Here is a 13190-nt window from a genome sequence, read left to right on the forward strand (position 1 = left end):
AAAAAAAGCAGTAGTAATAGTAAAAATGACACTTATCCTGATGAAACTTCCTAATTGTAATCAAGGAGTGAAAGTGATAGGATCAGGGAGAAATAGTTATTACATCAAGTCTGTATTTTAATTAAAGGCTCAGAAAAACACTACTTTTTTTTTAGCTTTAATCCACCTTTACTTTTTTTTTTCTCTTCATTTTTTTGGTCAACTGTAGATAAGTGAAGCTATACTTCTTCAATGTATTTCTTCTGAAGAGTCTGCCTTTGTTCTTTTCTCTTTTCTCCCTATGCAGTTCTCAAATATCTTTAGGGTATGAATAGCTTTTTTCAGTTTGTTAAATACGGTGCCAGTCCTCAATTTCACGAAGTGTTTTTATGGAGCACTTGGTGGTTCACACTCCTTCTGTGCCCCACCCCATCCTCAAGCTGTCCCTCTGTGAGCATATTTAATTAGTTTTTAAGAGCTGCTAAAAAAAGAAGCTAATGATATACTTTGGCAGAGGAGAGAAACAGGAGCAAATGCGAAAGGAAGAAGTGTCTCTTTTCTTCGCACTCTTCTTGCTTCTTGAAGTGATATTTTCTTCTTCGGTGTGCAAAACCTATTAGTATCCATCTGCAATATTTGTTGGAACTTTTTTCTCTATATTCAAAAAAGTTTTATTTTCAAATCAGCATAACCTGGATTTATTACATGGCTGTTTATTGTAAATATTTATATGGTACCTCTTACTTTAAAATTTATGAAGCAGTTGATAAAACATTCTATATGTTTTAGATGCATATGTATTTGGTGGTTGTGCCTGTTCTATGAAACACCACATCACTGAACTTTGGAAAGCTCCAACTTATTGGCCTTGATCAAGGCTTGAAAAGCAGATTCTTCACCCAGGGACTGGCCCAAGCTGTGGATGAACCCATCCTGTCAAGCTTTAAGAGAATAATTGCGACATGTTTTTTTATTTATGGTTTTGGTGATCTTTTGTTTACTTGTTTTTAATCTGATGTTAGCTGTCCAGAGTTGCAAATAAGATTTGGGCAGCATATAGATTGATTAATCAAATAAACAAACAAATAAATGCTTACCAAAGTGTATAATAAAAACAGAATTAAAATGAAATAAAGAGAAATAAAAACAAAATGAATTCAAATAGACTACAAACATATACTAAGATGTTAATGGTTAGGGAAGGTCACAAATGTGTAAGGGAACCTTTTCCTTGTTATGTTGCTTGTTGCTTGTTTATTAATTTCAGCTCCTAATAAAAGTACTTGTAATTGTTATATATTTTTATTATTTTAAATGCCATATTTGGCATTTAAGTACTAGTAAGTTCGAAAGCACGTAAAAAATGCAAGTAGAAAAATAGGGACCACCTTTGGTGGGAAGATAACATGCGCCTTTGGTGTTTAGTCATGCCAGCCACATGACCATGGAGACGTCTTCGGACAGCGCTGGCTGTTTGGCTTTGAAATGGAGATGAGCACCGCCCCCTAGAGTCGGGAACGACTAGCACATATGTGCGAGGGGAACCTTTATCTTTACAAATACTTGTAGTTGCTATATATTTTTATTATTTTAAATGGAATATTTGAGTCATATAACTGAAAGATGATTCTAAGATTTGATAGATAGAGAGATAAAATAAATAGTGTTGATATTTATTTATTTATTTATTATTCGAATTTCTATACCGCCCTTCTCCTTTCGGACTCAGGGCGGTGAACAGCCAAAATAAAAACATTTATACATAAATACGATTAAAAACAGATTTAAAATAATTAAATTTGGCCCATAGTTTAAAATTTATCAATTTAAAATCCATATCAAAATTTAAAACCAACCATAAAATCATAAAATCAAGAGAGACCGGCTAACTGAAAGAGATGAGTTTTTAGGGCCCGACGAAAGGTCCGGAGGTCGGAGATCACTCGTATCTCTGGGGGTAGATTGTTCCAAAGGGTAGGTGCCACCACAGAGAAGGCTCTCCTCCTGGGGGTTGCCAGCCGGCATTGTCTAGCCGACGGCACCCTGAGGAGGCCCTCTCTGTGGGAGCGAACTGGCCGGTGGGAGGCAATTGGTGGCAGAAGGCGGTCCCGTAAGTACCCCGGCCCTAAGCCATGGAGCGCTTTAAAGGTGGTCACCAACACCTTGAAGCGCACCCGGAAGTCCACCGGAAGCCAATGCAGCTCGCGCAGGAGAGGAGTCACATGGGAGCGCCCAGTCGCTCCCATAATCCCCCGTGCGGCCGCATTCTGCACCAGTTGGAGCCTCCGGGTGTACCCCAAGGGGAGCCCCATGTAGAGAGCGTTACAATAGTCCAGACGAGAAGTGACGAGTGCTTGAGTGACTGTGCGTAGGGAGTCCCGATCCAGAAAGGGGCGCAACTGGCGTATCAGGCGAACCTGATAAAAAAAACCCCTGGCCACGGCCGTCAGATGCCCTTCTAAGGACAGCCGTGCATCCAGGAGGACGCCCAAGTTGCGGGCCCTTTCCGTGGGGGCCAATGATTCACCCCCAATAACCAGCGATGGCGTCAGCTGGCTATACCGGGACGCCGGCAGCCACAGCCACTCGGTCTTGGAAGGGTTGAGTCGAAGCCTGTTTCTCCCCATCCAGACCCGCACGGCCTCCAGGCACTGGGACATCACTTCCAAGGCATCGTTGGGATGGTCTGGGGTGGAGATGTACAGCTGAGTATCATCAGCGTACTGATGGAACTCCACCCCAAAACCACGGATGATCTCACCCAGTGGCTTCACATAAATGTTGAACAGGAGGGGCGAGAGGACCGACCCTTGTGGCACCCCACAAACAAGGCGCCTCGGGGTCGACCGCTGCCCCCCTGTCAACACGGATTGCGACCGGTCGGAGAGATAGGAGGAGAACCACCGCAAAACGGTGCCCCTCACTCCCAGTCCCTCCAGCCGGCACAACATGATACCATGGTCGATGGTATCAAAAGCTGCTGAGAGGTCTAACAGGACCAGGATAGAGGAGTAACCCCTATCCCGAGCCCTCCAGAGATCATCCACCAACGCGACCAATGCCATTTCCGTGCTGTACCCAGGTCTGAAACCGGACTGGAGCGGATCCAAATAGACAGCTTCATCCAGGTACTGTGGAAGCTGTCGCGCCACCACACTCTCAACAACCTTCGCAATAAAGCGAAGGTTGGAGACTGGACGATAGTTAGCCAAAACAGCCGGATCCAGGGATGGCTTCTTGAGGAGAGGCCTCACCACCGCCTCTTTCAAGGCGGCCGGCAGGACACCCTCACTCAAAGAAGCGTTGATAATTCCCTGGAGCCAGCCTCGTGTAACCTCCCGGGAAGCCAGCACCAACCAGGAGGGACACGGGTCCAATAAACATGTGGTGGTGTTCAGCCGTCCCAAGATCCTGTCCACGTCCTCGGGAGCCACAGGATCGAACTCCTCCCAGATAACATTCTCAAGGCCTGCCTCAGTCATCTCGTCTGAACTAACCCAGTCAGTGGCCAAGTTTTCCCGAATCTGAGTTATTTTATCATCCAGATACTGTACAAAATCCTCAGCTCAGCCCTGCAAGGGGTCCTCCCGCGCTCCCAGATGGAGAAGGGAGCGGGTCACCCTGAACAGGGCGGCTGGGCGGTTATCTGATGACGCGATAAGAGCGGCAAAATAGCTAGATTTCGCCGCTTTTATCACCACTAGGTAGGTCTTAATATGAGACCTTACCAGTGTCAAGTCGGATTCGGAACGACTGGCCCTCCAACCGCTCTCTAGGCGTCTTTTCCGGCGCTTCATCTCTCTCAGCTCCTCGGAGAACCAAGGAGCTAAGTGAGTTCGGTGCCGGGTCAGAGGCCGCAAAGGCACGACCCGGTCCAAAGCCCCGGCAGCCGCACTATCCCAGGCGGCCACCAGGTCATCAGCTGAGTCGTGAGCTAGAGTTTCAGGAAATGGCCCAAGCTCCATCTGGAACCTATCAGGATCCATCAGGCACCTGGGGCGGAACCACCTGGTCGGCTCTGCCTCCCTGCGACGGGGTGCGGCGGTCAGAAAGTCAAGTCGAAGGAGCGAGTGGTCAGACCATGACAAGCGTTCAGTATCTATATCCCCTATATCAAGGCCACTCAACCACTGACCAGAGACAAAAACTAAGTCCAGAGTGTGTCCCCCCATGTGAGTAGGGCCGTGAATTACTTGGGTCAGGTCCATGGCCGTCATGGAAGCCATGAACTCCCGAGCTACCTCAGAAGTTTCCCCAATGGATGGCAAGTTGAAATCCCCCATGACCAGAAGTCTGGGGGTATCAGCCGCCACCTCGGCTATAACATTGAGGAGTTCGGGCAGGGTCGTCGCCACGTGGCAGGGAGCCAGGTACGTGATCAACAGACCCATCTGCACCCCACGACCCCACTTCACGAAAAGGGACTCACATCCGGCTATCTGAGGCACCCAAACACAGATAAATAGTGTTTGGGTCTGAAATATCACATTTTCTATTTATTTTTCCAAGGACTCAATTTATTTACAATAGCTACCCAGCCTGATGCTTCTGAGTGGGAAAATCCCTATAATGGGAGCTTCAGTCCAACACATAGAATGGAAAAATTGAATCTACAGTTTTGTTTTAAAGGATTGAAATATACCTTACCATTTCTGCATTTCAAACAATAGAGAATCTGTACTTCCAATGAAATAGAACAGCTTAAAACAGTTATAAATGAGTAAATCACATCATTCTGTTTTACCTCTATGAAGAATATTCATTATATTGTTGCTGTTTTTTATGTTACCTTTGCCTATAGGAAGAGATGTGAATTAAATTTGTGAAGATCTACCCATGTGAATCTACCCATATTGTATTAATTGTGGTGAACACTTGGTTAAGCAATTCACAACAAAGCAAAATGTGCTTTGTCCATAGGCCACCCTATTATTTACCATATATTTTTCCACCCTATTTTTCCCTAATAGATAGTTGACATGGGTGTGTTCTTTTTTTGTTATTGATGCCATATAGTTCATTGGTTTCATTTGTTAGCCTTTGACCAGGCTGGTTAGACACTATGAGAGCTGTTGCTCATCATATCTGAAGCACATCACTTTGGGGAAGCTACCATACAACTGTGTATTATTCAAGTTTGTTTTCAAAACTTATTTCACTTTGTACCTGCTATGACTCCCACAGCTGAATGTGTAGGGATTGACAGACACAGTTGGCTGCATGTAGTCCAATCCTGATTGCTCAAATCTGTTAATTAGATCACTAATCCAACACTGAACATCACTGGTTCCAACATTGCAATAGGAAATAAAACAGGGCTTCTTCAACCCATTTGGAAGGGCAAGGACAATAAGAATGAACCTGGTTTCAAGCAGTGAAGAATCTTTTAAATATAGGGTCTTAGCTACAGGGAGAGGAAAATCTTCATTTGTTTCAGGATGCTGTATTTTCTTGGACCACTGCACTCCCCAGGTGACGTATAGATGGTAAACCAACTTTCTCCATGCTTTGATCTTGCATTAGTACTGTTCTGGGCAGTGAACCTTTTTAGATCTATAAACAAACTGAAATAGATTTGGAGGAAAGCAATGAGGATATTTAGTGGTATGGAAACAGAAATCTAATGAAAAAGGGGAAGTGATATGTTTAGCCATGAGAAGAGAACATTGCAGGAGAGAGATTAGAGTTTTCTTCAGGTGACATATATTCTATCTCTGTGTTGAAAAAAAAACTAATTTCAGGGGGTGGATTTTGGATAGATAAAATTAAGTGATGTGTAATCCAAGCCAAACTGATTGTTATGACAATGAAAAAAAAATACTTTAGAAGCAAGTAATAGTTACAACTTTGGATTTAATTCTTTGTTAAATTAAACCATGATTTATTTAACCTTGATTTGAATACACTACCACAGATGGGTTCACACATAAAGCTAATCCATAAACAATGCCTGACAAGCCCCAGATGCTTGATTTACAGATCATACTGTAGTAAAACAAAGTGTAGTTTGGTTTTGGCTCAGGGGTGTTAAATTAGCCCCACCACTGGATCAACAATCCAGTACTATACCACATATAAAAAAAATGTTTGCAATGTAAATGTTCAGTTGTCTTTCCATACCGGTAAAGAAAAAAGGAAAATAAACGAATTATACCCAAGAATTCATTCAGATTGATTTAGAGGTTCATTCACTTCAAGGAACAATTAAATGGCATAGCCATACTTCATACATGCTTCAGTCTTGTATAAATTCCCACAATACCCTATTTAAAACCACCACTATTCTAAAAGTCGCCTTTCTTATTGAGTTTGCTTTGCATCCGTATATATGTATGGGGGAGTGGGGAAGGGAATAGACATATTGAAAAGAACACCGAGGCAGAGCTTTGGCCATTAAAATATTAAATGAAACTGTTCTAATCAAATACTTGGTTCAAATTTCCTATTAGCCTGAATGGCATATAACTTCATTCTTCTGAGCCAACAGGAAAGAAAATTTGATGTTACTTGACATAAGTAAAGGCACATTTGCTTTATGACCACCAAAAGGTCAGGAACATTTTGTGATTGCAAGAAATTGCATCTATTACAAGCTGTAGATTCTCTAACTGCAAATGTGACATGCGCTCAGAAGATAGCTAGAGGGTTTTTTTGTTTTGGGGACTTTTTGAAGCTGGGAGCAGTAAGCTTTTCACAGGTTTCAAGAAGTATTGAAGGACAATAATATTTGGTGAGAAAAACCATGAAGGTGCTTTTTCAATGCCTCAGTATACAGAAAAAAGACTTGCCTTTTTAGTTTTCCCAAGAATTGGGGAGAGTAGGAGGCTATGCAGAGCTGTCCCTTTATCCATTAAGGTTATCTCATCAGAGCAGTGCTTGTCAACCTTGGTGACTTGAAGACCTGTGGATTCCAACTTCCAGAATTCCCGTACCACTCATGCTAAACTGGGGAATTCTGGGAGCTGAAGTCCACCCATCTTCAGGTTGCCAAAATTGAGGAACACTGCAATAGGATTTAGTCTGACAATGTTGGTTCTCTATGATCACAGACAGAGGTGTCTTCCATCACCTCCTACCAGAACATAAAGATTCCAGAGACTGGACCTGAAACTTTCCGCATATTGAGCACATGTCCTCTACCACTGAGGTGAAAGTTCTAATACAGCTCAAGTTTTTCTTTCAATATGTACCAAGCCACTAAGTATTCAAGGCTAACAAAAGTTTAAAAAATAGAATCCAAAAAAAATCGATGTCAAAAACAATAAAAAAAAACCCTCTGATGAAAGAGATGCATTTTTCTTTTTTTCATTATGTAGCAAGGATAATCCAAGTCAAAGAATTTACAATGGCTAAGAAAAGGTGTATCTAAGACATAATATAAAACTATTGGTAAAGAAGCAAGCATCATATAGTATTGTATTGTACTGTAGTATAATGTTGTATTATTATATTATTATATTCACAGAACAGTGTATATTAATTGTAGAGTTTTCTACAAGATTGTTGAGTTTTTAGCTACCATTTGTTTCCTATTCTTTACAGAACTACAACTCCCACATTTCTTAGAGGGAGAAAATCACTCTTGAATCAAGATGGACCTAAGCCATGTGGACAGGTCCTTAGTATGTATCTTTGGGACTGGCTCCTTTTTTCTGCCCAGATCACTTTAACAATTGCTTCCTTTCACAATTTTTGGAATAAGAAAATGGCCACCAGAACATAGGTAGACCAGGTACATCAGCATGATGTTTATTTGCCCTCTCCACCAAAGGGGCAGAGAACAGAATCAAAAATACCATTAAAAACCACAACATTGCAAAACAATCAAATCAGACAGTCAAACCAGATAGTCATAAATTAAAAGGTAAATCCCACGATACTCAAGAAAGAAAACCTACTGGTGGAGGGCAGGGACTAACCTTAAAAGTTAGTCCTTCATTATTGCATAAGTTTTCACATGCATCTGCTGAGTGATCCATGAAAGTTTATGCAACAGTAAATTGATTGGTTTTTAAATGTCTGTAAAACCCTTACTTCAAAAGACACATTTCCCCTGTGGAACTTTCTAAAGTTAAGCGGGACACTTTTCTCTTCTCAACCCTTTATTTCACTGTAGTACTTAGTGAAATCAAGTCCTGAAGCTTTCTGGGGATTGCCCTAATTTAGGCCACAGTGAGGAAATTAAATGTTGAAATGATTCCCCAAACAGAGTTTCTCATCCCAGAAAGTAAAATTTCTTTCACTTGATGTTCTATTTTCTTACATGTACAGTTCTGTTTTCTTTCTGTTTACACAGGTCTCTTTTCACATTAAAATACATACCGATATGCAGCCTGAATTGATAACATCCCGGAAAGGGATTGCACTTGATTGGCAGAATATATAATCTGGCCTGTACATATTTCAATGAACCATTCAATTCACTTTCCTTTGTCATATTACAGTATTTCATCTCTTTGCATCAGCAACTTTCAATTTAGCGTCTAGGCCCAGCTCCTGTTCTCATGGAAACAGTTTTCAGCAATAGGGCTTCAAATCAAAGGCAGTTTTTTTAAAAAAAGAAAAAGAAAAATGATTTAGACAATAGCACTGGTCATCTTTTCTCGGAAACCCAACCCCTGACAGATGTTTTCCTGGCTCTCATTTATTTGCCCTCTTAATTAGTGATGCAAAATTTAACGAAAGAAGTGGATGAGCAGAAAATAAACAGTGCAGTTCAGTATCCCTAACCTGGCAAATCCCAAGTATTGTATATTAAACTATAGTCATGTTAGCTGGGAATGACCATCCTTCTAGACCTTCTAGACCAACTCAGGTTGCCCCCAGTTGAGGAAAGCTGTTCTCCTTCATACAGATCTACTACTACCCTTAAGCCATTGTTTAAAGTGGTGGAGCGGATAAGGTGTCAGACAAGAATAGGAGTGATCCAATTCGTCTTCAGCCACCGAGGTTGTCTTGGTGACTTGGTGTCAGCTCGTTGACTTGTTACTCTCTCAACCCAACTCACCACAAGATTGTGGTTGAAGGGTTAGAACTGGAAGATGGGGTGCTATGACCCTTATCTCTCAGAAGAATTTGGGACCATAAATGCTAAACTTTCTAAAATATGGAAGACATATGTAAAGAAAGGGCACCTGCTAAAAAAAACCATTCTGTATAATAATATGTTACATATTTGAACATATGCATTGGGAAGCATACATTATGCTCTGGGTCATGTTATCAGAAGGGAGGCTAACCATAGGACAGATAGACACACATACATACACGCGTATATATATGTATGTATAACACAAACACACACATATTACACACACATATATATGTATACACACATAATACATACACACAAAACACACACAGACACACACAGACATAAATGGTCCCATTCAACATTGTTCAGGTTAAAATAATAATAATTAGTATATTGATAGAACATATAGTTGTAAAAGTAGTAAAAAAACCAAGCAGATTAAAATATTGTGGGATTTCCAAATGCAAACTGATAAAGTCTTGGCTCATAAAACACTAGAGTTAAACTTCAGTTGAAAAGAAAAATGTGTAGATAATTGATGTAGCAATTTCATGGGATAGTAGTATAGAAGACCATGAATTGGAGAAAATCAAAAAATATCAAGATCTGAACATTAAAGTTGAAAAATTATGGCAAAAACCAGCTCTGGTGGTCCCAGTGGTTATCAGCACACTGGATGCCATAGCCAAAAAGCCTGAATGGCACTGAGAAAATCTGCACATTGGCAAGCTTTCCATCTATTGCAAAGAACTATATTGCTTGGAACCTCAAATATACTACAGGGATACATTAAGACATCCCAGGTTCTTGGGGATAATTTGATGCATATGAATGCCAACACCCAGCTAAAGTATCGGCAGCTGTGGCTTCACATTGTTGTGATCCAATAATAATAATAATAAATTCCACGTGATGCTAGGACCAATGGCATGACAAAGAAGCAACAATGGTCCACCAGAATATCTGCAAGAAATACCATTTGCCTGCAAGCAAATATTTGTGGTATCACAAAATAGATAAAGTATTAGAAAATGAAGAAACTAAAGTGGTTCTGGGACTTTAGAATTCAAACAGACAAGCACCTGCCACATAATATCCCAGACTTAACAACTCTTGATAAGAAAGACAAAAAGATCTGGAGTGGACGTTGCGGTAACTGGAGACAGCAGACTAGAACTGGGGGAAAAAATCACAAAATATGAGGAGCAGCAAATAGAAGAGAATGGATTGTGTGAAAGAAAGCAAAGATAATAACAACAGTAATAGGTCCTTTGGGTGCAATTGAGAATTACATGAAGTGCCACTTGAACACCATTGGCATTAATAAAATCACCATCAGTCAATTGAAAAAAGCAGCTTTATTTATTCCGAAGACCTGGGATAGGAGATAGGCCGATGTTGTTTGACGATATTAAAGATATTGTCACAATATGTAAGCAGCTTGCTTTAATATCGTCAAACAACATCTGCTTATCCCAGGTCCTTAGAAACTCGATGGGTGGACAAAAATGCCAAATCCAGTCTAATCACCTGGCAGACTATACAACCAAACATACTAATAATAATATTCAGAGAGATCTCCTGCAGGCAGAAGCACGAATGTTTTTTACATAATTGCTTTCCAGTATTCTTTGGACTGGAAAGAATGGTGTTTGTGGTACTTCTAGAAGTTCAGAATGTTCTCCATGCATTCTTTTAGAAATCCTGACTATAAAGCTGTAAAGAGTTATTAGCAGATGGCACATGTGTAGACTATGGGGGTAAGATTTTATGTGGATCCCTTGAAATGTGAAATGTCAACATTGTATTTCATTTGGAATAAACCCTATTGTTGTCAGTGGCACTCGCTCCTATAAGATTTCTAGGTTCTACCATATTGCAAGTTCTAAAATGGTCAGCTAACATCAAAAACATCATCAAAAAAGCACAACAAAGAATGTTCTTTCTGTGCCAACTCAGAAAGCTCAAACTGCCCATATAACTGTCTGGTTTGGTTCTGCAACCCAACAAGACAGAGACAGACTTCAAAGGATAATTAGAACTGCAGAAAAAACAATTGTTACCAACCTGCCTTCCATTAAGAACCTGTATACTGCACGAGTCAAAAAGAGGGCTGTGAAAATATTTACAGACACCTGGCATCCTGGACATAAATAGTTTCAACTCTTACCCTCAAAACAAGGCTATAGAGCACTGCACACCAGAACAACTAGACACAAGAACAGTTTTTTCCCGACTGCCATCACTCTACTAAACAAATAATTCCCTCAACACTGTCGAACTATTTATTAAGTCTGCACTACTATTAATCTTCTCATGGTTCCTATCATCCATCTGCTTCCACTTATGACTGTATGACTGTAACTTTGTTGCTTGTATTCTTACAATTTATATTGATATTCCTGATTGCTTATTTGTACCCTATGACTATCATTAAGTGTTGTGTGTTATGATTCTTGATGAACGTATCTTTTCTTTTATGTACACTGAGAGCATATGCACCAAGACAAATTCCTTCTGTGTCCAATCACACTTGGCCAATAAAAAATTCTATTCTATTCTATTCTATTCTATTCTATTCTATTCTATTCTATTCTATTCTATTCTATTCTATTCTATGATCGTGTCCAGGACTATGATGTGAAACACTAGTACACCTATGCCTATTCATCCAATACAGCCAGGTGTTACCAAAAAAAAAAAAAGTACACGGGGGCTACAATGCTGTATGATTCACTCCCTCCACTGAGCAATAGATGGCTAATCAGAGAACTGTTACTCTTTTTTAATGTGATTTTAAAAAGCCCATGCAATCAATTGCTTATGACTGGACACTGATCTTAACATTTGCAGAGTATTTGTTCTGCGTTTGAAGATGTTACATGGGGCAAAGCACAGTCATGCAGAGGAAATGCTAGGCATGAAAGGGTAACGTAACTTTTCCCTGGCATGTGTAGGCGAATTGCATGAAGCACTAGCCATACTGGGGGTGCATTCACACTGCATTTCTAGTGTGCTTCTAGAGCTGCATTTAGAACTGGAAACTTTCCGAGTCCTGGAGAGCTTGCATGTGTCCAGTTCTGAGTGAGTTCAGTACTTGAGCTCTTTCTAAAGTAGTGCTGGAAGACTATGTTGCTGCTGGCTCTTTTGTTCTTTTAATTCTTTTAATTATTAAATTAGGCTTTAATAGTTCTGGAAATCTTGCTCACTAATATATGATCAAGGATTGAATGAAAGGCAATTTTTAAAAGAGATTGGACAACCATTTGTCTGAAATGGTATAGGGTCTCCTGTTTTAAGCAAGGGGTTCAATTAAAAGACCTCCAAGATCCCTTCCAACACTGTTATTCTAGTTTTTCTCTCATGAGATGCAACAGATTCCTCTGTCCTCCCCTCCCAATATTAAGGTGGAATGAAGCAGGGATTTCAATCCAACAGTGTTTAATGCTCCTTTTATCTTGTTTTCACTATATCAAATTTCTAAATGCTGCCACTGGATATAGATGCTGAGCTTTTGTTACAGAATTCTCAGCTTTATTATTTTAGATTGTATTTCCTAAAAAGTTTGATGGCTTTGTGTAAATTGCCTTGAAACCAAGTGAAGAAGAACACTATACACATCTTAAAATAACATCAAAATGAAATAAAACTGTGGGGGTGAAATGCAGAAAATGCACAAATTAGTGGGTCGCAAATTAGTGGATTTCAGGAATACAAAGAATACATATCAAAGAATACATATCAAAGAATCCTTGATGCTCTCTACATTTGGTTGCCTGCTTGCAGACATTTCATTACTCAACTAGGTAACATCATCAGTGCTGCCATGTTTTCTCAAAAATAAGATCAGGTCTTATATTAATTTTTGCTCCAAAAAAATGCATTAGGGCTTATTTTCTGGTTTGGTCTTATTTTCAGGGAAATACAGTACTAAAAGTGTCCGTCTGGCTGACAATCTTAACAGGCTTATTTTGGGGGTAGGGTTTATATTACAATTATCCTGAAAAATCATGCTAGGGCTTATTTTCCAGTTGGGTTTTATTTTAAGGGAAACATGGTAGTAAGTGTGGGATTTGCTCCCTGTTTACAATATATACAATAGCCTGCCCTTGGTGATGCTGTCGTTTTCTCCTTGGTAGTTCCTTGATTAGGATATTGTTTTCTGTTTGCTTGTCTG

This window comes from Pantherophis guttatus, chromosome 1 (assembly GCF_059756535.1).
Source record: "Pantherophis guttatus breed Tessera chromosome 1, ASM5975653v1, whole genome shotgun sequence".
NCBI lineage: Eukaryota > Metazoa > Chordata > Lepidosauria > Squamata > Colubridae > Pantherophis > Pantherophis guttatus.